This window comes from Oryx dammah, unplaced genomic scaffold, assembly GCF_014754425.2.
Source record: "Oryx dammah isolate SB20612 unplaced genomic scaffold, SCBI_Odam_1.1 HiC_scaffold_7, whole genome shotgun sequence".
Lineage (NCBI taxonomy): Eukaryota > Metazoa > Chordata > Mammalia > Artiodactyla > Bovidae > Oryx > Oryx dammah.
This window is the reverse complement of record NW_024070191.1, coordinates 279401-301484: the sequence shown is the minus strand read 5'-3', so window position 1 is coordinate 301484 and position 22084 is coordinate 279401. Positions and strand designations below refer to the sequence as shown.

The 22084-nt window shown below is 39.5% G+C and overlaps 1 pseudogene; it reads left to right on the top strand.

Annotated features, from left to right (window-relative positions):
• The window catches only part of LOC120865581, a 55406-nt pseudogene extending 33801 nt beyond the window's left edge, over positions 1-21605 (top strand).
• Positions 21606-22084: the final 479 nt, after the last annotated feature.

The following is a 22084-nucleotide window of genomic DNA, read 5'->3' as shown; positions in this document are numbered from 1 at the left end:
TGAAGTGTGATCACTCAGGGGAGGGGCTTCCAGCTGCGAATGAGTAATGCTCATTTCCCCTAGCTGGACTTGAGCCTCTAATTTATGTTGCCTTATACTGATAACACTGCCAAAATCTCCACTCTGCTTTTCAGCAGCTTTATGCTTAGCTTTTTAACCTCCTGCCCTGTGCATCTCCAGAATTTTCAGATATCTTGAAGGGCTCAAACCTAGGAACTTCCCTGTTCACCCATCTGTCACTTTTGTTTTGAATTTTGTCTGTAGTGTTTTTTTTCCTTCTAATTTTTATTTTATATTGGAGCATCATCTATTAACAGTGTTGTATTAGTTTCAGGGGGTACAGCAAGGTGATTCCGTTATATATGGTCTTGCACGACTACCAGAGCCCTCCTGGTTTCTTGGTTCTCTAGCATCAGCCTGGGCAAAGCTTGCTTCTCAGTCTCTTGCCTTACACCCAGGTTCAACAGATACCTCCTTGGAGAAGTGGCCGCACTTATCAGGCCACCCCTGCATGCTTCCCTGCTCTCTGATTCCTGGTCTGTCTAGTTATTTTCCTTCAGTAGTTCTCTAGTAGCCTTCAGTAGATACTTTAAAACTTTTCCTATATTTTGAAATTGTTCTTGATGGGAACATTGATTTAATTTAAAGTTATTAATTTAAAATTATTTCTTCATGCTTGGAAGTGCTGGTTGCATATAGTTTGTTATATGTTACTATATATAAATATATATTTATTACATATAGTGTGTATATATAATATATGTAGTGTTATTTTATATATTAATATACTTGGTAAAGTGATTGTCACCTATAGTTATGTATCAGTTACCACAACTCTTATACAGTTAACTTCTTTTAACACCAGTTTCTCTAAGTGACTTGGTTTTGTGACTGCATTGTGTATAGAAGTCTTCTGGAAAATATTTTATATCAATGTAGAAGTAAATTGATTGAGTCTTAGTGGAAAGGCCTTGTGGTGAGAATATGTTATTAGTTAAAAATCAGCAATGACTCTGAAACTGGTTACATAAACATGTGAAAAAAATATTCGGTAGTCAAAAGCCCAGATGTACATTTCTTGGGATAATTGATTTATTCCTGTGGTTATGATGATAATTTTAGTATGGTTTTATGTTTGGGGCCACTATTTTTTCTGTTTCCTTAATATCAGCTTACAATGTTGGCTCTGTTTACATCATGTGATTTCAGAGTTCAAAGAACTCTAGTGTATGTTTTTAAATTTTTCTTTTAATGTAAAAAGAACAGGAGACTATGAGACCAAAGTGACATCTCTTCCTTTACCTCCCACCTCAAAATATGTACTACTATGTATAATGACTACTCTTCCTCTCCTACCCTTTCCTTTCATTTTTCATCCTTCTCTCCTATTGATACATGCTAGTTGACACAAATACAGAAATTGAAGTACATAAGAAAAACAAAATGGAAATCTCTTATAATCCCATTAGCAAGCAGTAATCAGGTTTCTGAGCATTTGATGCCTATCTTTTGTGGGTTTTTCTATATAAAATTGACTGTATTGTTATTTGTTGTTCTCAGCCAGGCCTTTTCATTACTATCACCTGTAATAATGAAAATATCCATATAGATTCTGCAATACACCTCATACTTAACCAAATCAGAATCTCTAGGGTTAGGGTGAAGAGGGTTTTTGGGGGGAAAAAAAACAAAAATTTACCTTCAGAAAATTTTACTTGCTTTCAGAAGTCTTCTAAAACAGAAAAAACAAGAATATTGCCATATTAAATATGAAAAAAACTTTGACTTGTATACAACTCTCCATCTAATGATCTGACTTGAACTTTTTGCTGGCCATTCTGCCCTGTGGTGAGTTTGGACTGCTCTCGGGGTTTCCGGCCATCTCTCTGTGCCCTCTGTGCTCCTATCTGTGTGGAATATGGTCGTGTCACACTTCCCTGCCATAGGCTCTGTTGGCGGGCTCACAGTGAGTGTTCGAAGCTCATGGAGCTGTTTAGTGTTCCTTGGCCTGAAGATATGGAATGCAGTAGGTGTGAAAATCATAGATTTTTCATGGACTATTGCTTCTTTTGCAGTATATTTAAAATTATTTGTCTTGCGGTTCATCAGTTTTTAAGAACTTTTCAAAGTGTGTATATTACTTATAATTTTGAACAGAAGTTTCATGCCTCAGAGCTGTTCCATTTCCTTAGGAATTTGGAATGAAATGAAAAAGGTGGAAAAAGAACAACATTTCTATGAAGAAAATTTAAAAATAATTAAGAAAAACATAATCAAGATATTGATTGTTAACATCTTTCCCTTATTCCTGATTATAAAAGTAATGCCATTTATAAAAGATGAGAAGATATAGAGAACATAATCATTTGTTGCCTCATTATTAAATATCTTTAATGATTTAATGGGACTTGAATATCTTTATGATTTCAGTGTTAATGACTATAGTAGTTCTGTCATTTCTATTTTTCTTTCTTTCTTTCTTTCTTTTTTCAATTTTGTTTTTTTGAGCATGCAACATGTGGGAGAAAAGTTATGACCAACCTAGAGAGCATATTAAAAAGCAGAGACATTACTTTGCCAACTAAGGTCCATTTACTCAAGGCTATGGTTTTTCCAGTAGTCATGTATGGATGTGAGAGTTGGACTGTGAAGAAGGCTGAGCGCCAAAGAATTGATGCTTTTGAACTGTGGTGTTGGAGAAGACTCTTGAGAGTCCCTTGGACTGCAAGGAAATCCAACCAGTCCATTCTGAAGGAGATCAACCCTGAGATTTCTTTGGAAGGAATGATGCTAAAGGTGAAACTCCAATAATTTGGCCACCTCATGCGAAGAGTTGACTCATACGAAAAGACTTTGATGCTGGGAAGGATTGGGGGCAGGAGAAGAAGGGGACGACCGAGGATGAGATGGCTGGATGGCATCACTGACTCGATGGATGCAAGTCTGAGTGAACTCTGGGAGATGGTGATGGACAGGGAGGCCTGGCGTGCTGCGATTCATGGGGTCACAAAGAGTCGGACACGACTGAGCGACTGAACGGAACTGAACATGTGGGATCTTAGTTCCCTGATCAGAGACAGAACCCATGACTTCTGCACTGGAAGCACGGAATCAACCACTGGACTGCCAGGAAAGTCCCTTGGTTCTGTTTTACTGTCATGTATTAACATACCCAGACCCAGAAAATGTCAGAGACTTTTCAGATCACTTCCAATATATAGATTGTAAGCATTTCCTAAAGGTTTGAGGATATTTACCTGACAGTACTATAGATTTGTATAAGAGAACATAATTGTTAGTAATATGTGTATTAGTTAGTGTATGGTAGTAAGACTGCATTTTTTATACTATAATGTTGTGCCTTTTTTGTTTTCTTAAATATTTTAAGGATAAAGCATAGATAAATACCTATAAAACTCTTACTATCTAGCTTTGTCCAATATTTTGCAGTGTTTGCGTCAGATTTTTTTTTTCTTGGCCACACCTAAGATCCCACATGGCTTGCAGGATCTTAGTTCCCCCAATTAAGGATGGAACCTGGGGCCCAGACAGTGAGAATACCAAGTCCTAACCATTGGACCACCAGGGAATGCCCCAGATTTCTTTTTTAAAGAAATAAAGCAGTACAGGTAGAGTTGAAGATTCCTTCATTAGTATCCATCTTGATTTCATTTCCTTCTTTTCTCCCCAGAGATGAGATAGTCATTATGTTGAATTTGTTGTTAATTCTTCTTATGTTTCTTTTTATACTCTTACTATACATTACAAACATACCCATAAGCAACATTATATACTTTCTTAGGTTTCATATATATATATAAATATATAGTGTTGTTTATGTATCTGTGTGTATATCTGTATCTGTTGTTTATATTTGTTAGTCTGGTTCTTTCCTCTTAGTTCAGTTCAGTTCAGTTCAGTTTGGTTGCTCAGTCACGTCTGACTCTTTGCGACCCCATGAATCGCAGCACGCCAGGCCTCCCTGTCCATCACCAACTCCTGGAGTTCACTCAGACTCAGGTCCATCGAGTCAGTGATGCCATCCAACTATTTCATCCTCTGTCGTCCCCTTGTCCTCCTGCCCCCAATCCCTCCCAGCATCAGAGTCTTTTCCAATGAGTCAACTCTTCGCATGAGGTGGCCAAAGTACTGGAGCTTCAGCTTTAGCATCATTCCTTCCAAAGAAATCTCAGGGTTGATCTCCTTCAGAATGGACTGGTTGGATTTCCTTGCAGTCCAAGGGACTCTCAGTCTTCTCCAACACCACAGTTCAAAAGCATCAATTCTTTGGCGCTCAGCCTTCTTCACAGTCCAACTCTCACATCCATACATGACCACTGGAAAAACCATAGCCTTGAGTAGACGGACTTTAGTCGGCAAAGTAATGTCTCTGCTTTTTAATATGCTATCTAGGTTGGTCATAACTTATCTTCCAAGGAGTAAGTGTCTTTTAATTTCATGGCTGCAGTCACCATCTGCAGTGATTTTGGAGCCCAAAAAAATAGTCTGACACTGTTTCCTCTGTTTCCCCATCTATTTCCCATCTATTTCCTCTTAATTGCTGTGTAACGGTCAATTGTGTTAATATTATTATCTCTAGTTATTTAGCCATCTTCTACTGATGGTCGTTTACGTTATTTCCAATGGTTTGCTATTATGGGCAGTGCTGCACAGAACACTATTTTTCTCCTTCATGTTTAAAATTAATTTTATTTATCATCTGTCAATAGCCCTTCGGTTCAGTTCAGTCGCTCAGTTGTGTCTGACTCTTTGCGACCCCATGAATCGCAGCACGCCAGGCCTCCCTGTACATCACCAGCTCCCGGAGTTCACTCAAACTCCACGTCCATTGAGTCGGTGATGCCATCCAGCCATCTCATCCTCTGTCGTCCCCTTCTCCTGCCCTCAATCCCTCCCAGCATCAGAGTCTTTTCCAATGAGTCAACTGTCAATAGCCCTTGGAGATAGGTAAAAAGCCTACGTTGTTACTGTCATTTGATAGATGGAGAAACTGAAAACATGTATTGTAGTCAGTACAAGTACATGTACTTGTAGTCAGTTCACTGACAATTTGCTTTCTTTTATTTGTCTACTCTATTTTCCACCTATTTGACATACTCTCTTGTCTAGACCCATCAAACCATTCATCCACTGTCTCCCCAAAACCTTATAATATTTATACTTCCTCTTTTAGAAATCTAAGTTTATTGGTATTTATAACATCAGTTATGAATTACCTTGGCAGGAATCATATTTTATGTTTTGTGTCTAACTCCTATTGTTTAATGGTCTTTTTATTTTAATAGATTATGTACAGTTATAGAAATGTCATTGTGATCTCTGTTTTGATAGTATTAAATCTGTTTTATGTCCTCACTATTTTGCCTGGAATTGCCTAACTCTGAATTCTTACTTAAGTTCTGACAAATTGATCTTTCATAATAACCTTTCATTCTTCCATATCTCTTATATCCTTGTTCATACTGCACCTGTTCTTCAGTTTTATGGATACCCCAAAGTTTCGGGGTTTGCTCTCACCTTTCCTAATAGCTCCCTTCCTGATCTCATTTCTTTTCTTACTTAGATTAAGCTTTGTTGACTGTCACATAAAATAGTACTTTTGCTAACAATTTCAACTTATTCCGTCTACTGTGCTTGTTCAGATCCCTAGCTGGACCAGTTCAACTAATTTCTTACAAATTAATTATACTGCATATTTAATTATTTAAACCACAGCCACTCCTTTTTTTTTTTAACCACAGTCCAGATTCTATCATTGTTTTATTTTATTTACTTTATCACATCTGTCCACCCCTCTATTGATCCACTAATCTACATTATTCTTTGAGTGTATTTCAAAATAAATCAGAGACAACAGTTATTGTCCTTACAAATATTTTATCAGGTCCTTCACCAAACATTTGTCTATAGTTTTTTTTTTTTTTTTTATTTAAAACTTTATAGGGAAATGCACAAAACTAAAGATAGCACCTGAGTTTTGATAAAAACCTGCAGCTTAGAGAGTCAAATCCTTAGAAGGGTGTAGAACTGGATCATTACCATTACCTCATGCTCTCATGCTCCTTGCTAGTCAGCCCATGTCTGTACCATCCTCTGGAAGCAACTACTCTTTAGCATCCTTCCTAGATAATTACTTTGTGTATTCTAGAACTTCATACAAATGAAGTCATACGTTGTATAACTCTTATTTTGCTTGAGTTAAGATTGCTCTTCTTTGCTCTATTTTCAAGGCTCATTAATGTTTTTGTTTTCATTAATAGTTCTTTCCTTTTTCTTGTCTTCCATTGTATAGATTACTGTATTATCCGTTCTCCTGTTGATAGACATTTTAAACCATAGCTGCTCTATTTGCTCTTTGTCTTTAGTCAGTTTCCAGTGTGGTCAACAGGAAAGTTTCTATTCATTCTCCTCAGCACTTATGGCAAATCTGTGTCACTCACTTCAAACCTATATTTCATTTCACCGTATTCCATATTAGACCCTTACTCCCCTCAACCTCAGTCTGTCCTCCTTTCCTGAAATTCGCCACATTTTGTGCACACTATTGTGGTCTGCTACATCTCAGTCCAGTCCTCAATTTCCTTTCTTGCACCTTCTTCTTCCTGGTGCTTCTTAGCAGTCTGTTTCTGTTTTTTTTTTTGATTCTACTTGCTTCCCCTGGATAATTTAATCTCACTGATTTTAACTGTTATTCACATGCTGATGACTCCTAAATCCAAATCTATAGCCTTGTCATCTTTCTGGTAAGTTCCAAATCTGCCTGACAAGCAGCCATTGGATATCCTAACCTGAATTTGTCTCAAGTGCTTCAACTTCAACATGTCTAAAATTGATTTTACTCCTTGCTCCCTTTTTTTTAAAATTGCTAGAAGGCGTATTCCTCCTCCTTTGACCTAAGCTCCCACATCCAGTCAGTTGTACATTCTGTTGCTTTTATTTAGCTCATTCCATAGCTGTCTCATTCTCACTGCCTTATGTGGTTTTAGTTATGGCTCATCAGATATCTCTGCTCTCAATTTTGTACAGCTCAAATGTCTTCCATACTCCTTCTAGTCATCTTTCTAATTAACTTGTATGTGGTCTGAGCAGCGCTTAGTCATGTACAACTCTTTGAGACCCCATGGACTATATATATAGCCCACCAGGCTCCTCTGTCCATGCATGGAATTTTCCAGCCAAGAATATTGGAGTGGGTTGCCATTTCCTTCTCCAGGGGATCTTTCCAACCCCAGGATCGAACCCATGTCTCTTGCGTCTCCTGCATTAGCAGGCAGGTTCTTTACCAGTTGAGCCACCAGGGAAGCCGTTAAGTTGGGTAAGGGCTATGTGAATATATTTAGTCAACAGTCATCCATTCAGCAAATATTAATTGGGTGTCTTCCATGTGGTCGACCGGGGAAGGCAATGGCAACCCACTCCAGTACTCTTGCCTGGAAAATCCCATGGACGGAGGAGCCTGGTAGGCTGCAGTCCATGGGGTCACTAAGAGTAGAACATAACTGAGCGGCTTCACTTTCACTTTTCACTTTCATGCATTGGAGAAGGAAATGGCAACCCACTCCAGTGTTCTTGCCTGGAGAATCCCAGGGATGGGGGTAACCCTAGTGGGCTGCTGTCTGTGGGGTCACACAGAGTCATACACAACTGAAGCTACTTAGCAGCAGCAGCAGCAGCATGTGTTAGACACTATTCCAGATAGCGAAGATGAGTAGTGAACAAAACATGATCTGTTCTTACAGAGCTACAGTTCTAATGATGGTTATAATGGTAGGATATAAATAAATAGATAATGTCAGATAGCAGTGAATGTCAGTAAGAAACAATAGAGTTAAGTGGTAGGAGATAAATATATGTCATATAGCAATGAATGTCAATAAGAAAGAATAGTTAGGTGTTAGTGATATAGTATGGAGACAGTAGGAAAGTCCTTTTTATAAGGAGATACTGTGACAGGGACATGAATGAAATGAGAGAACAAATGATACAGATATCTAGGGAATCAGTCCAGGCAGAAGAAGCAGAGCAACACGTGCAGAGGCTCTGAAGTGGAAGCGTGCTGGTTATATTCACAGAACAACAGGGACACCACAGAGGCTAGAGCCATGTGAGTAAGGGAGAAGGGAAGGGAATATGATCAGAAAGCACTGGGGTTGGGGGTGTCTTTAGAGCTCCTTTATGGAATTTGGATTTGCTTCTGAGTGAGTTAGAAGATTTTGAGCAGAAGAGACATGATCATGAGCACAGGGGTGGCATGTCTTTAAAGGATCACTCTGGTTCAAGGATCACTCTGGTTCTTGTGTACAGGTGGAGATGAACTGGAAGCCACTCCAGAAATCCAAGGATGAGGTACTAATAGCTCAAACTGGGTGGACGCTGTGGAGGACGTGGAAAGTGGTCAGATTCTAGATATGTTGCAAAGTCGAATGACAGGAAGTGCTGGTAGGTTGTGAGGTGGATATGACAGAAGCAATTTCAAGGAGGATCCCAAGGGTTTTGGCCTGAGCAACTAGAAGAATGGGATTACCATTTGTGAAAATGGAGAAACTAAGGAGTGGAAATCAAGGGTTTGGTTTTGGAAGGATTAAAAAGTAAGGAGTGTGTATGTGGTGAATTGGCAGTTGGATGTACAGATTTATCCATTTATATGTTTATATCAGTGTTTATGCACACACATATTTCTGAAAGTGCTTATTACCTCTTGTGCTTACAGTTCATACACTCTTCATGCCCCAGCAGTACTAAACACACCCTGTTCGAACCTCTGTGCCTTTGCTCGCATTTTTTGTTAGAATACTGATTGCCGTATTGGCAGTACTGGCAAATACTGATTCAAAAATCCTGTGTTGAGGGACTGACATGAAGTCTTTCATAATTTTGATTGCTTCGTACGTCATGCTGCTGTATCTTGTATTATGTTTACAAGTTTGTGCCTTCTTTTGGACTCAAAGATAGAGTGTTTTTTAGACGTTTTTCTCTTAAAGCCCTGGCTTACTGCAGAGTTCTAATAAATGCCTCTGTACAATGTTTCTGTCATTTGGCTTTATAATCTAAGCCTTGTGAAGAAAATGGTTTGTATTAATCAGCTTCAGTATAAGATTAAACATGTATTTGGAAAACTTAATATCAGTGACAGTTTCTTGGAAACTATTTGATCCGTGTAACTACTGAATATCTAGTTGATGGGAGTCTGAAGGCTTAGAAACTGATGCTGCCAAGAAAACTGAGCATGCAGGAAGTTCATGAGGACAGTACTTCCGATCATGTGAGAATGTCTCCAGCACATCCCTGTTTTTTCTGTACTGTGCATGTGATGCTTTCTCAAGTCTGGAAATTTGTCAAAATGCAGATTTCTTGGGCTCTAACACAGGCATAATAAAATAGAGTTTGAGATGGTGAAGAATGTCTCATCCTCACCTACCCTCTCCCCGTGTCCATAAGTTTCTTCTCTATGTCTCTCCACTGTTGCCCTATAAATAAATTCTTCAGTACTATTTTTCTAGATTCCATATATATGCATTAGAATACAATATTTATCTTTCTCTTTCTGACTCACTTCACTCTGTATAATAGGTTCTAGGTTCATCCACCTCATCAGAACTGAGTCAAATGCCTTCCTTTTAATGGCTGAGTAATATTCCATTGTGTATATGTACCACAATTTCTTTATCCATTCATCTGTCAATGGACATCTAGGTTGCTTCCATATTCTAGCTATTGTAAATAGTGCTGCAATGAACAATGGGATACATGGGTCTTTTTCAACTTAGGTTTCCTCATGGTATATGCCTTGGAGTGGGATTGCTGGGTCATATGGTGGTTTTATTCCTAGTTTTTTTAAGGAATCTCCATACCATCTTCCATAGTGGCTGTATCAATTTACATTCCCATCAACAGTGCAAGAGCGTTCCCTTTCCTTCACACCCTCTCCAGCATTTATTGTTTTTGGATTTTTTGATTTAGGTCTTTTTCCTACTTTTTGGTTGGGTTGTTTGTTTTTCTGGCATTGAGTTGTATGAGCTGCTTATATATTTTGGAAATGAATCCTTTGTCAGTTGTTTCCTTTGCTATTATTTTCTCCCATTCTGAGGGCTATCTTTTCACCTTGCTTGTCGTTTCCTTTGCTGTGCAAAAGCTTTCAAGTTTTATCAGGTCCCACTTCTTTACTTTTATTTCCACTACTCTAGGAGGTGTGTCATAGAGTATCTTGCTTTGATTTATGTCATCGAGTGTTCTGCCTAGGTTTTCCTCTAAGAGTTTTATAGTTTCTGGTCTTACATTTAGGTCTTTAATCCATTTTGAGTTTATCTTTGTGTAGGTGTTAGGAAGTGTTCTAATTTCATTCTTTTACATGTAGCTGTCCAGTATTCCCAGCACCATTTATTGAAGAGCCTGTCTTTGCCCCATTGTAAATTCTTGCCTCCTTTCTCAAAAATAAGGTACCCATAGGTGCACGGGTTCATTTCTGGGCTTTCTATCTTGTTCCATTGGTCTCTTTTTGTGCCAGTACCATGCTATCTTGATGACTGTAGCTTGTATTATAATCTGGAGTGAGGAAGGTTGATCCTCCAACTCCATTCTTGCTCAAGACTGCTTTGGCTATTTGGGATCTTTTGTGTTTCCATATGAATTGTGAAATTTTTTGTTCTAGTTCTGTGAAAAATGCCATTGGTAATTTGATAGGGATCACGTTGAATCTGTAGATTGCATTTGGTAGTATAGTCATTTTCACAATATTGATTCTTCCTACCCAGAAACATGGACTATGGCTCCATCTGTTTGTGTCATCTTTGATTTCTTTCATCAGTGTCTTGTACTTTTCTGTGTACAGTTCTTTTGTCTCCTTAGGTAAGTTTATTCCTAGATATTTAAATTTTGTTGTTGCAATGGTGTATGGGATTGATTCCTTAATTTCTCTTTATGGTTTTTCATTGTTAGTATATAGAAATGCAAGTGATTTCTGTGGATTGATTTTGTATCCTGCAACTTTGCTAAATTCACTGATTATCTCTAGTCATTTTCTGATACTGTCTTTAGGGTTTTCTATGTATAGTGTCATGTCATCTGCAAACAGAGCTTTACTACTTCTTTTCTGATCTGAATTCCTTTTGTTTCTTTTTCTTCTCTGATTACTGTAGCTAGGACTTCTAGAACTATGTTGAATAATACTGTTGAAAGTGGACACCCTTTTCTTGTTCCTGATCTTAGGGCAATGTGCCAGGGATTCAACCTGAAGAGATGGATGCTGTCGTCGAGTAATGAGACAGCCTCTCAGTTTTTTTTGGACTGCCTGTTTATTTCAAGTTTAAGATTCTCTTTTATACTTTTTCAAAAACATAGGGCCAGAAGTTTGACATTTTCAGATCCCCCTCTCCCAGATTATTACCTCCATAAGTCATTGTTGCTCTTTAAACAGAGTTCCTGCTTCAGTGATTCTCTCAGAAGCAGCCTTATCATCTATTATCTACCTCCTCTAATGTGTCCTATAGTTAACTTGTGATTACATTGTAACTCATGCTACATTCCTCAGTTTACTACTTATCTTCCTAAATCCTGTTTGCCCCTAACATCCTGAGCTCACTATCTCTTAAAAAGGCTTCTAGGTATAGTGTCTCTAAAAATTCCTAACTTCTATAAGCGATAGTGGGTTTCCCTGGTGGCTCAGACGGTAAAGCGTAAAATGTGCTAACTTTACAGCATTCCTGAAATCTTTAAGTTCTAACTGTTTTAATTATATTTAAGCCCTAAATTAATGGACCTGACATTCCAGGTTCCTATTTCTTAAAGGCTGGGCTGGAAGAAACACAAGCTGGAATCAAGATTGCCTGGAGAAATACCAATAACCTCAGATATGCAGATGACACCACCCTTATCGCAGAAAGTGAAGAGGAACTAAAAAGCCTCTTGATGAAAGTAAAAGAGGAGAGTGAAAAAGTTGGCTTAAAGCTCACGGCATCCAGTCCCATCACTCCATGGGAAATAGATGGGGTAACAGTGGAAACAGTGTCAGACTTTATTTTTGGGGGGTCCAAAATCACTGCAGATGGTGACTGCAGCATGAAATTAAGATGCTTAATCCTTGGAAGAAAAGTTATGACCAACCTAGATAGCATATTGAAAAGCAGAGACATTACTTTGCCAACAAAGCTCCGTTTAGTTAAGGCTATGGTTTTTCCAGTGGTCATGTATGGATGTGAGAGTTGGACTGTGAAGAAGGCTGAGCACCGAAGAATTGATGCGTTTGAACTGTGGTGTTGGAGAAGACTCTTGAGAGTCCCTTGGACTGCAAGGAGATCCAACCGGATTCTGAAGGAGATCAGCCCTGGGATTTCTTTGGAAGGAATGATGCTAAAGCTGAAACTCCAGTACTTTGGCCACCTCATGCGAAGAGTTGACTCATTGGAAAAGACTTTGATGCTGGGAGGGATTAGGGGCAGGAGGAAAAGGGGACGACAGAGGATGAGATGGCTGGATGGCATCACTGACTCGATGGACGTGAGTCTGAGTGAACTCTGGGAGTTGGTGATGGACAGGGAGGCCTGGCGTGCTGCAATTCATGGGGCCGCAAAGAGTCGGACACGACTGAGTGACTGAACTGAACTGAACTGAAGCCCTAAATTCAGTAAACTCCTTTGCTGTAAACATTTTCCTCACAATTAAGCTTCAGATAGCAATCCCTCCCATGGCCTCAAGCTGCGGCCTATGTGCTCATCCTGGAACACTATTTTGTAAAAGTCCTTAAACAAATGTCAATGATTAACTTTATGAGTTATTCTCTGAGCACAGCTGCAGAAAGCTTTGTGCCTTCCATGCTCTTTTCAAGAACAATAAGCACCTTAATATTCCTTTTTAGTCAATTCAGCCGAGGAAAGGAAAAGACAAGTCAGAATTACAAGGCCTAACTCCTTCATCCCAGGTCCATGCCTGCAGAATGAGGAGAGGGGGCTGGGGGCTGTGCTTCCATTTTGTCAGTAATGCCTAACGTGCCTCCCAACAGGAATGCTTTCAGTTTTTTACCATTGAGAATAATGTTTGCTGTAGACTTACCATATATGCCCTTTACTATGTTGAGGAAGTTTCCTTCTGTGCCCATTTTTGAGGAGTTTTAATCATAAATGTGTGCTACATTTTGTCAAAGGCTTTTTCTGCATCCATTAAGATGATATGATCTTTTTTTCAATGTGTTAATATGGTGTATCACATTGATTGATTTGCATATGTTGAAGAATCCTTGGATTCCTGGTATAAACCCAACTTGATCATGGTGTATGAGCTTTTTGATGTGTTGCTAAATTCTGTTAGCTAAGATTTTGTTGAGGATTTTTGCATCTCTGTTCATTAGTGATATTGGCCTGGAGTGTTCTTTTTTAATATTATCTTTGTCTGGTTTTAGTATCAGGTTGATGGTGGCCTTGTAGCATGAGTTTGGAAGTGTTCCTTCCTCTGCAATTTTTTGAAAGAGTTTTAGAAGGGTAGGTATTAGATGTTCTCTAAATGTTTGATAGTATTCTCCTTTGAAGCCATCTGGTTCTGGGCTTTTGTTTTTTTGGAGATTTTTGATCACAGCTTCAATTTCATTGCTTGCAGTTGGGTTGTTCATAATTTCTATTTCTTCCTGGTTCAGTCTTGGAAGATAGAAGTTTTCTAAGAATCTGTCAGTTTCTTCCAGGTTATCCATTTTATTACCATAGTTTTTCATAATAGTCTCATAATCCTTTGTATTTCTACGTTGTCTGAGGTAACCTCTCCTTTTCATTTCTAATTTTGTTGATTTGATTCTTCTCTCTCTCTTTCTTGATGAATCTGGCTAAAGGTTTGTCAATTTTGTTTATCTTCTCAAAGAACCAGCTTTTAGTTTTATTAATCTTTATTATTGTTTCTTTCATTTCTTTTTCATTTATTTCTGCTTGGATCTTTGTGATTTCTTTCCTTCTACTAATTTTGGGGCTTTTCTTTTTTCTTCCGTTGTTTTAGGTGTAAAGTTAGGTTGTCTAGTCCATGTTTTCCTTGTTGCTTGAGGTAGGATTGTATTGTCATGAACTTCCCTCTTAGAGCTGCTTTTGCTGCATCCCATAGGTTTTGAGTTGTCGTGTTTTCATTGTCATTTGTTTCTAGGTTTTTTTATTTCCCTTTTATCTTCTTCGGTAACCTGTTGGTGATTTAGAAACATGTTGTTTAATCTCCATGTGTTTGTGTTTCTTACAGTTTTTTTTTTCTTGTAATTGATATCTAGTCTCATAGCGTTGTGGTTGGAGAAGATGCTTGATAGGATTTCAGTTTTCTTAAATTTACTGAGGTTTGATTTGTGACCTAAGATGTGGCCTAGCCTGGAGAATGTTCCATGTGCCCTTGGGAAGAAGGTGTATTCTGCATTTGGATGGAATGTCCTGAAGATGTCAATGAGATCCATCTCATCTAATGTGTCATTTAAGACTTGTGTTTCCTTATTAATTTTCTGTTTTGATGATCTGTCCATTTGTGTGAGTCGGGCGTCAAAGTCTCTTACTATTATTGTGTTACTGTCAGTTTCTCCTTTGATGTCTGTTAGTGTTTGTCTTATGTATCAAGGTGCTCCTATGTTGGATGCATAGATATTTATAAATGTTATGTCTTCCTTTTGGACTGATCCCTTGATCATTCTGTAGTGTCCTTCCTTATCTCTTGTACTTTTCTTTATTTTAAGGTCTACTTTGTCTGATATGAGGATTGCTATTCCAGCTTTCTTTTACTTCCCGTTTGCATGCAATATATTTTTTCATCCTCACACTTTCAGTCTATATGTGTCCTTAGGTCTAAAGTGGGTTTCTTGTAGACAACATGTATATGAGTCTTGCTTTTGTATCCATTCAGCCAGTCTGTGTCTTTTGGTTGGAGCATTTAACCTATGTACATTGAAAGTAATTATTGCTATATATGTTCCTATTGCCATTTTCTTAATTGTTTGGGGTTGATTTTTTTAGACCTTTTTTCTTCTGTTATATTTCTTGACTGTATAAGTCCTTTTAACATTTGTTGTAAAGCTGGTTTGGTGGTATTGAATTCTCTTAACTTTTGCTTGTCTGAAAAGCTTTTTATTTCTCCATCAATTCTGAATGAGATCCTTGCCAGGTACAGTAATCTTGGTTGTAGATTTTTCCTTTTGAGTACTTTAAATATATCCTGCCATTCCCTTCTGGCCTGCAGAGTTTCTGCTGAAAGATAGCTGTTAAGTGTATGGGGTTTCCCTTGTATGTTACTTGTTGCTTCTCCCTTGCTGCTTTGAATATTCTTTCTTTGTGTTTAGTCTTTGTTACTTTGTGTGTCTTGGCGTGTTTCTCCTTGTGTTTATCCTGTATGGGACTCTGTGAGCCTCTTGGACTTGACTGACTATTTGCTTTTCCACATTGGGGAAGTTTTCAAATATAATCTCTCAAAATCTTTCTCATGCCCTTTCTTTTTCTCTCATTCTTCTGGGGCCCCTCTAATTTGAATGTTGGTGCATTTGCTGTTGTCCCAGAGGTCTCTGAGACTATCCTCAGTTCTTTTCATTCTTTTAATTCTTCTAGGTCTTTGATAATTGATTCTTGCATTTTCTCCATTTTGTTTTCAAGGTTTTTGATCATCTTTACTATCCTTATTCTGAATTGTTTTTCAGGTAGTTTGTCTATTTCCTCTTTATTTATTTTGAATTCTGTGTTTCTGGTTTGCTCCTTCATTTGTGTAGTATTTCACTGCCTTTTCATAATTTTTTCTTAATTGTTGTGTTTGAAGTCTCCTTTTCCCAGGCTTCAAGCGAAGTTGAATTCTTTCCTTGAAGAAGGTTGAATTCTTTCTTTTGGTTTCTGCCCTCCTAAGGCTGGTCCTGTGGTTGTGTAAGCTTTGTGTAGAGTGAGATTTGTGCTGAGTTTTTGTTTGTTTGTGTTTCCTCTCATGGGTAAGGCTGAGTGAGGTGGTAATCCTATCTGCTCATGATTGAGTTTGTATTTTTGTTTTGTTTGTTGTTTAGATGAGGCATCCTGCACAGGGTGCTACTGGTGGTTGGGTGATGCTGGGTCTTGTGTTCAGGTGGTTTCCTTTGTGTGAGTTCTCACTATTTGATATTCCCTATGGTTAGTTCTCTGGTAGTCTAGGGTCTTGGAGTGAGTGCTCCTACTCCAAAGGTTCAGGATTTGCTCTCTGGTCAGAAACAAAGATTCCACAAGTGGTTTGTTATGGCATTAAGTGAGATTAAAACAAATATCCAAAAATGAGAAACCAAAGATGAACCCCAGACAAATGGCAGTTACAACATCAGGCAAATACTAGTTAAAATAATGGAATATACATGTTATAGCCATGCATTCCAGGAAACAAACTCACTCAGAAGGACAATGCAGATAGTGAAGTGCAGTTTATTACACTGGCGGGCCCAAGGCAGAGTCTCCTCTTAGCTAAGGACCCCGACCAGCATTTGTGAAAATCTTTTATACCCCATGTGCACGTGTCTGAACCCACCACCCCAAATTCCTTGAGACTTACATAAACCAAGGAAAATACAACCCCAGTAACCCCATCATTCACGTGCGATGTGCTCATGTGCTCAAACAATTAACCAATAATCAATCAGCCCGAGGTTACCGCCGATAGATACAGAAAAATTTATGGCCTGTCTGGAGGAAAGGGTGATTAGTGTATGTTTCCTCTTAGGCTATGAGTAACCTAGATATGATCTTCAAGGTTCCCCTGTCTGGAGGGGGTCTTATCCTTCTGTTGTTTTTTCCCGTAGGCCCTATACACAGAGTTCAGAGTCCATTGGAAAGGTGGCCGAGTGTGATCAGCATGAACAGGCCTAAGATGGAGTCCAGGCCTTAGGAATTCCTTCTTCACACACATATACATATACACCTGGGAGCAAAGTCAAAACAGTCCAACAAAAATAAAGTAAAGTAGATTGATCCAGCAAACAAAGGAAATAAAAAATTATATTTACCAGTTAAGAACAAAACTAACTAAAGTACAAACTGGAAAACAAAACTAAAGCAATGTGCCAAGTGGGGAATAGAGCAATGAAAAAAAAAAAAAAACTAACAAATATGTTGAGAGGAAAGGAAGGAAAGAAAAGAAAGAATGGAAATGCAAATTTAAATAGAGAGATCCAACCAGTCCATTCTGAAGGAGATCAGCCCTGGGATTTCTTTGGAAGGAATGATGCTAAAGCTGAAACTCCAGTACTTTGGCCACCTCATGTGAAGAGTTGAGTCATTGGAAAAGACTTTGATGCTGGGAGGGGTTGGGGGCAGGAGAAGAAGGGGACGGCAGAGGATGAGATGGCTGGATGGCATCACTGACTCGATGGACATGAGTCAGTGAACTCCGGGAGTTGGTGATGGACAGGGAGGCCTTGACATGCTGCGATTCATGGGGTCGCAAAGAGTCGGATACGACTGAGCGACTGGACTGAACTGAACTGAACTGAACTAAACTGAGATGAAGATTTATATACATTAAAGATTAACTGCAAGCAGAAAAAAACAGTAGGAAAGGCAAAAGAAAGGGATAAATATACAAAACATACAATAGATTTTAAAAAATTAAAATTATAAAGAGGAGAAAAGAAAAAAAAATGGAGAAGAAAGAAAAAAGGAAAACTCCACAGAACTGCAAAAGCTCAATGTAGAGGCAGAGGTTTATAACAACATTAAAAAGTGTGACTGAATATACACATATACACCCATAGGCAAAATCCAAAAAGTCCAACAAAAATAAAGTACAATAGATTGACCCAGTGAACAAAAGAAGCCAAAAATTATATCCGCCAGAACAAAACTAGCCAATGCACAAACTAGAAAACAAAACTAAAGCAAAGTGCCAACTGGGGAATAGAATAAAGCACTGAAACTAAAACTAACAACTATGTTGAGAGGAAAGGAGAGAAAGAAACAAAAGAATAGATATGCAAAGTTAGATAAAGGTAGATAAAGAAGATTTATATATGTTAAAGATGAACTGCAAGAGGAAAAGAACCATAGGAAAAGCAAACTAAGGAATAAATATAGAAAAAATAAAAATAGGTTTAAAAAATTTAAAAAAAAGAGAAAAGAAAAAAAAAAAAAAAAGGAAAACTCCACAGAACTGCAGAAGCCCAATGTAGAGGCAGAGGTTTATAACAATAAAAAATGTGACTAGAAAAAATAAAGCTCAAAAGCTTAATTGGATTTCATAGTGCCAATAAAATCAACAGCTACAACAGAGGGAGGAAAAAAAGAGAAAAGAAAAAAAATCCAAAAGAATCTACAGAACAAGTCAAAAAGTAAGAATAATAAATGTTTTTCTTGAGTCATTGCTGTCAGCGTCCTTTCCCTCGCTGGGAGTCGTAGTCCACTTTACCTCCCTTGGATGCCCTCCAGCACTGTGCTGATCTCTGGACCTGCTGTGGGGGCAGCTCAGATTCTAATCTGGTCCTACTCCTGTGTGTTCTTGCCTCCAGTGTCCACAGCTATCAGAACTAGTGAGTGTTCTTTTGTGGGAGCTCTCAATGACCTTTTATCTATTCCACAGAGACAGGGTCTTCCTAGTTGATCGTGTGGATTTAATCTGCAGCTTGTACAGCTGGTGGTAAGGTTTTAGGTCTTTGTCCTTAGCCACACTGCCCCTGGGTTTCAATTGTGGTTTCATTTCCACCTCTACATGTGGGTCGTCCACTGGGATTTGCTCCTGTGGCTGCCCTGGAGGACTTGGGTTTGCCCCTGTGAGGGCCAGGTGTGGAGGTGGTGCAGCTGCTTGGGTTGCAGGGGTTCTGGCAGCACCAGGTACTCAAGGGAGTTGGCTGCTAGGGCAGCAGGAAATACAGTGTTCTAGAAGGGTATGGCAACCAGTATTGGCCGGTACGCTCCAGTGTTCTTGCCTGGAGAACCCCCTCCTGCCTGACAGAGATGACTGGCAGGCCACAGTTTACAGGGCAGCAAAAAGCTGCACATGACTGAAGCGACCCTGTGGGCATAGACGCAAGACTTTTTTTGCCTGTGGCAGCTGTGCCCCAGTGAGAGTTGAGCATGAATGTGGTGCAGCTGCTTGGCTTGCAGGGACCCTGGCAACGCCAAGTGTGCAAGGACATGGACTGCCTCCGGTGCAGGAGTTATGTCCCTACCAGAGTCTTTTTCGAGCCTCTTGTAGCTGGTGATCAAAAGGCCTATCTGTAGCTCCGCCTGTTCAGGCACTTAGAGGGCTACCTTGCCTGAGGTCGTCCTCTGTTGTTCGGTGTGTCAGGCACATAGAGGGGCCCTTTGGCTGGGATCCTAGTCTGTAGGTTGGCACCCCTGGCACTTAAGTGGCACCCTGGGTGGGGTCCTGGCCAGCCCCTCCCTATTGTTCAGCTGCAGATGCTGGTGTGTGGGGAGAGAGAGGCTATGGTGGTGGCTCCATCCGCTACCTGTGACTCAGCATTATTGCCTTGCTTCCATGGCTGCCTGGCTTTCCTCCCTCATAGCCCCTCAGTCCGTCTCTTTTCTCTCACATCCCTTCAGTCCATCTCTCTGCAGTCAACAGCAGCCCTCACTCTGGGTTGCTCCACAATCCCTAAACTCCAGCTCCCAGCTGCTGCGCCTTCCAGGGGACCAGTGTCCCTGTCCAGGGTGTGTATTGCTGCGGCAAGGACTGTCTGATTCTCATTCCATTTAGGCTGCCACAGATCAGCTGTTTCACTCTTAGCCTTAAATGTTTCTCCTCTGACTCAGACAATTGCCCCATGTGGGGATTGGACCCCTGCCTCAGTTCCCCCACCCACTGAGAGCAGGTCCAGTCCTTCCAACTGTTTTTTCCCGTAGTTCCTTCGTCCTACCGAATTTTGCGTGGTTCTCTATATTCTTTTCACTGGTCAGGTGCTCTTGTCCCCTGTTAGCTGGTGTTCTGCATGCACTTCTGTCTCTGAAGGTGTATTCCTGATGTATCCTTGGAGAGAGATGTACCCTATGTCCACCGACTCCTCCACCATCTTATTCTAGGGAAGATTTTTACCTCTTACTTTTAAGAAAGTTCTATTTGAGTGTAGGGTAAATTGAGGACTATCTTGTAATTAAACGTTAAAAAAAAAACTTGTAGCTACTGTTCTACTGGAGCTTTTTATTTATGTATGTTTATATGTATTTATAGTTTGAAATCTTACTGTAAACTGTGTGTCCTAAATAAATCGTATTAATTACACTATTTATTAAAAACTATGCCTGTTTTGATAAACAGTGATATTTTTGAAGCCAAAACAAAATTAAGTATACATTTTTCTTTTTTTGCCAACTGTGGAATATCTCCTTGTATGACCCACAAGCAAGATATTTGCATTATTTCTTCGACATATTGTAATGTTCTCCAAGAACATAAGCATAAATAAGCCACAGCTGCTAAATATGGAAATCCAAATTATTAGGTTCCCAATAAGTAAATAATTCTTGTCTTGTGGTTTAGGTTCCCAGATTGTGGTGAGCCGTATCCTCGGCTGGTGGACCTGAATTTAGCTGGCGATCCTACTGAAGGAGCCTCAGTGGCATGCAAATGGACTATGGCTTTTGGTGTCCCCGAGAGTTGAAAATCGATCCTGATCTTGGCTGTTCCCTTTTTGCACGTGTGTGATTGTTCACCTCCTTGTCCAAATATGTACTTTAGGAGAGAAGAGCTTTCATTTGCTTGGTATTTCATAGGATTGGTTTCAGTCATTTGCCTCTCTGCCACATTGTTTACTTTTTTAACTTTTTTGATTGATGTGATAAGATTCCGTTATCCTGAAAGACACATTATAATTTACGCCATCTGCTCCATGATGGTGTCATTAATTTTCTTTATTGGGTTTTTGCTTGAGGACGTAGTCGCCTGCAGTCCATCCAGCCCTGCACAGTATAAAGCTTCCACAGTGACCCAAGGATCTCATAACAAAGCCTGTATCATGCTTTATATGATACTCTGTTTTTTTCACTATGGCTGGCTGCGTTTGGTGGGTGATTCTTACCATCATGTGCCAGCTATGCCAAAGTGGGGTAGTGAAGTTACTGAGAAGAAAGCCTTGCTGTTTCATGCCAGTGCGTGGGGCATCCCTGGAATGCTGACCGTCATCCTTTTAGCGATGAATAAAAGTGAAGGTGATGGTATTGGTGGCGTGTGTTTTGTTGGCCTCTACGATGTTGATGCCTTGAGGTGTTTTGTTCTTGCACCCCTCTGCCTGTATATGGTAGTTGGGGTTTCACTCCTTTTAGCCGGCATTATTTCCCTAAACAGACTGCGAGTTGAGATTCCATTAGAAAAGGAGAACCAGGATAAACTGCTGAAGTTTATGATCCGGATTGGTGTTTTCAGCACTCTATCTCATACCACTCATGGTTGTAATTGGACGCTACTTTTATGAGCAAGCTTACCATGGCATCTGGGAAACAACATGGATACAAGAACGCTGCAGAGAATATCACATTCCATGTCCATATCAGGTAAGGGAAACCTTGTTCTAAATTTCAAAATATTTAACAGTGAAAAGAGCTAATCTTAGCTGTGGGTTTTTTTTTTTTTTTTTTAACTCTTCATGAAAAACCTGAACATTAAAATTTTGAAGTGAAGTTAATGAACAAATTTATTGTAGTAAGAATGTCATACACACGTTTCTGTTAACACCTTCCTTCTAAAAGATCACTTTTGTGAGTCCAAGCCATGGGCTTCTAAGCACCTTGCTAGTTGCTTGTTGATTACTTAGAAGTCTGCAGGTTTGAGGGGAAGATGTTGATTAAAAGACAGTGTCTGTGGAAATTTTACTGATACTTAGAACGGGAGTTTTAACAGTTTTGAAAAAAAATTAGAATGCATTTGTACAAAGTTTCATCTTTTAGTTGGTCTTCAGTTCAGTTCAGTTCAGTCCCTCAGTCGTGTCCAACTCTTTGTGACCCCATGAATCGCAGCACGCCAAGCCTCCCTGTCCATCACCAACTCCCGGAGTTCACTCAGACTCACGTCCATCGAGTCGGTGATGCCATCCAGCCATCTCATCCTCGGTCATCCCCTTCTCCTCCTGCCCCCAATCCCTCCCAGCATCAGAGTCTTTTCCAATGAGTCAACTCTTCACATGAGGTGGCCAAAG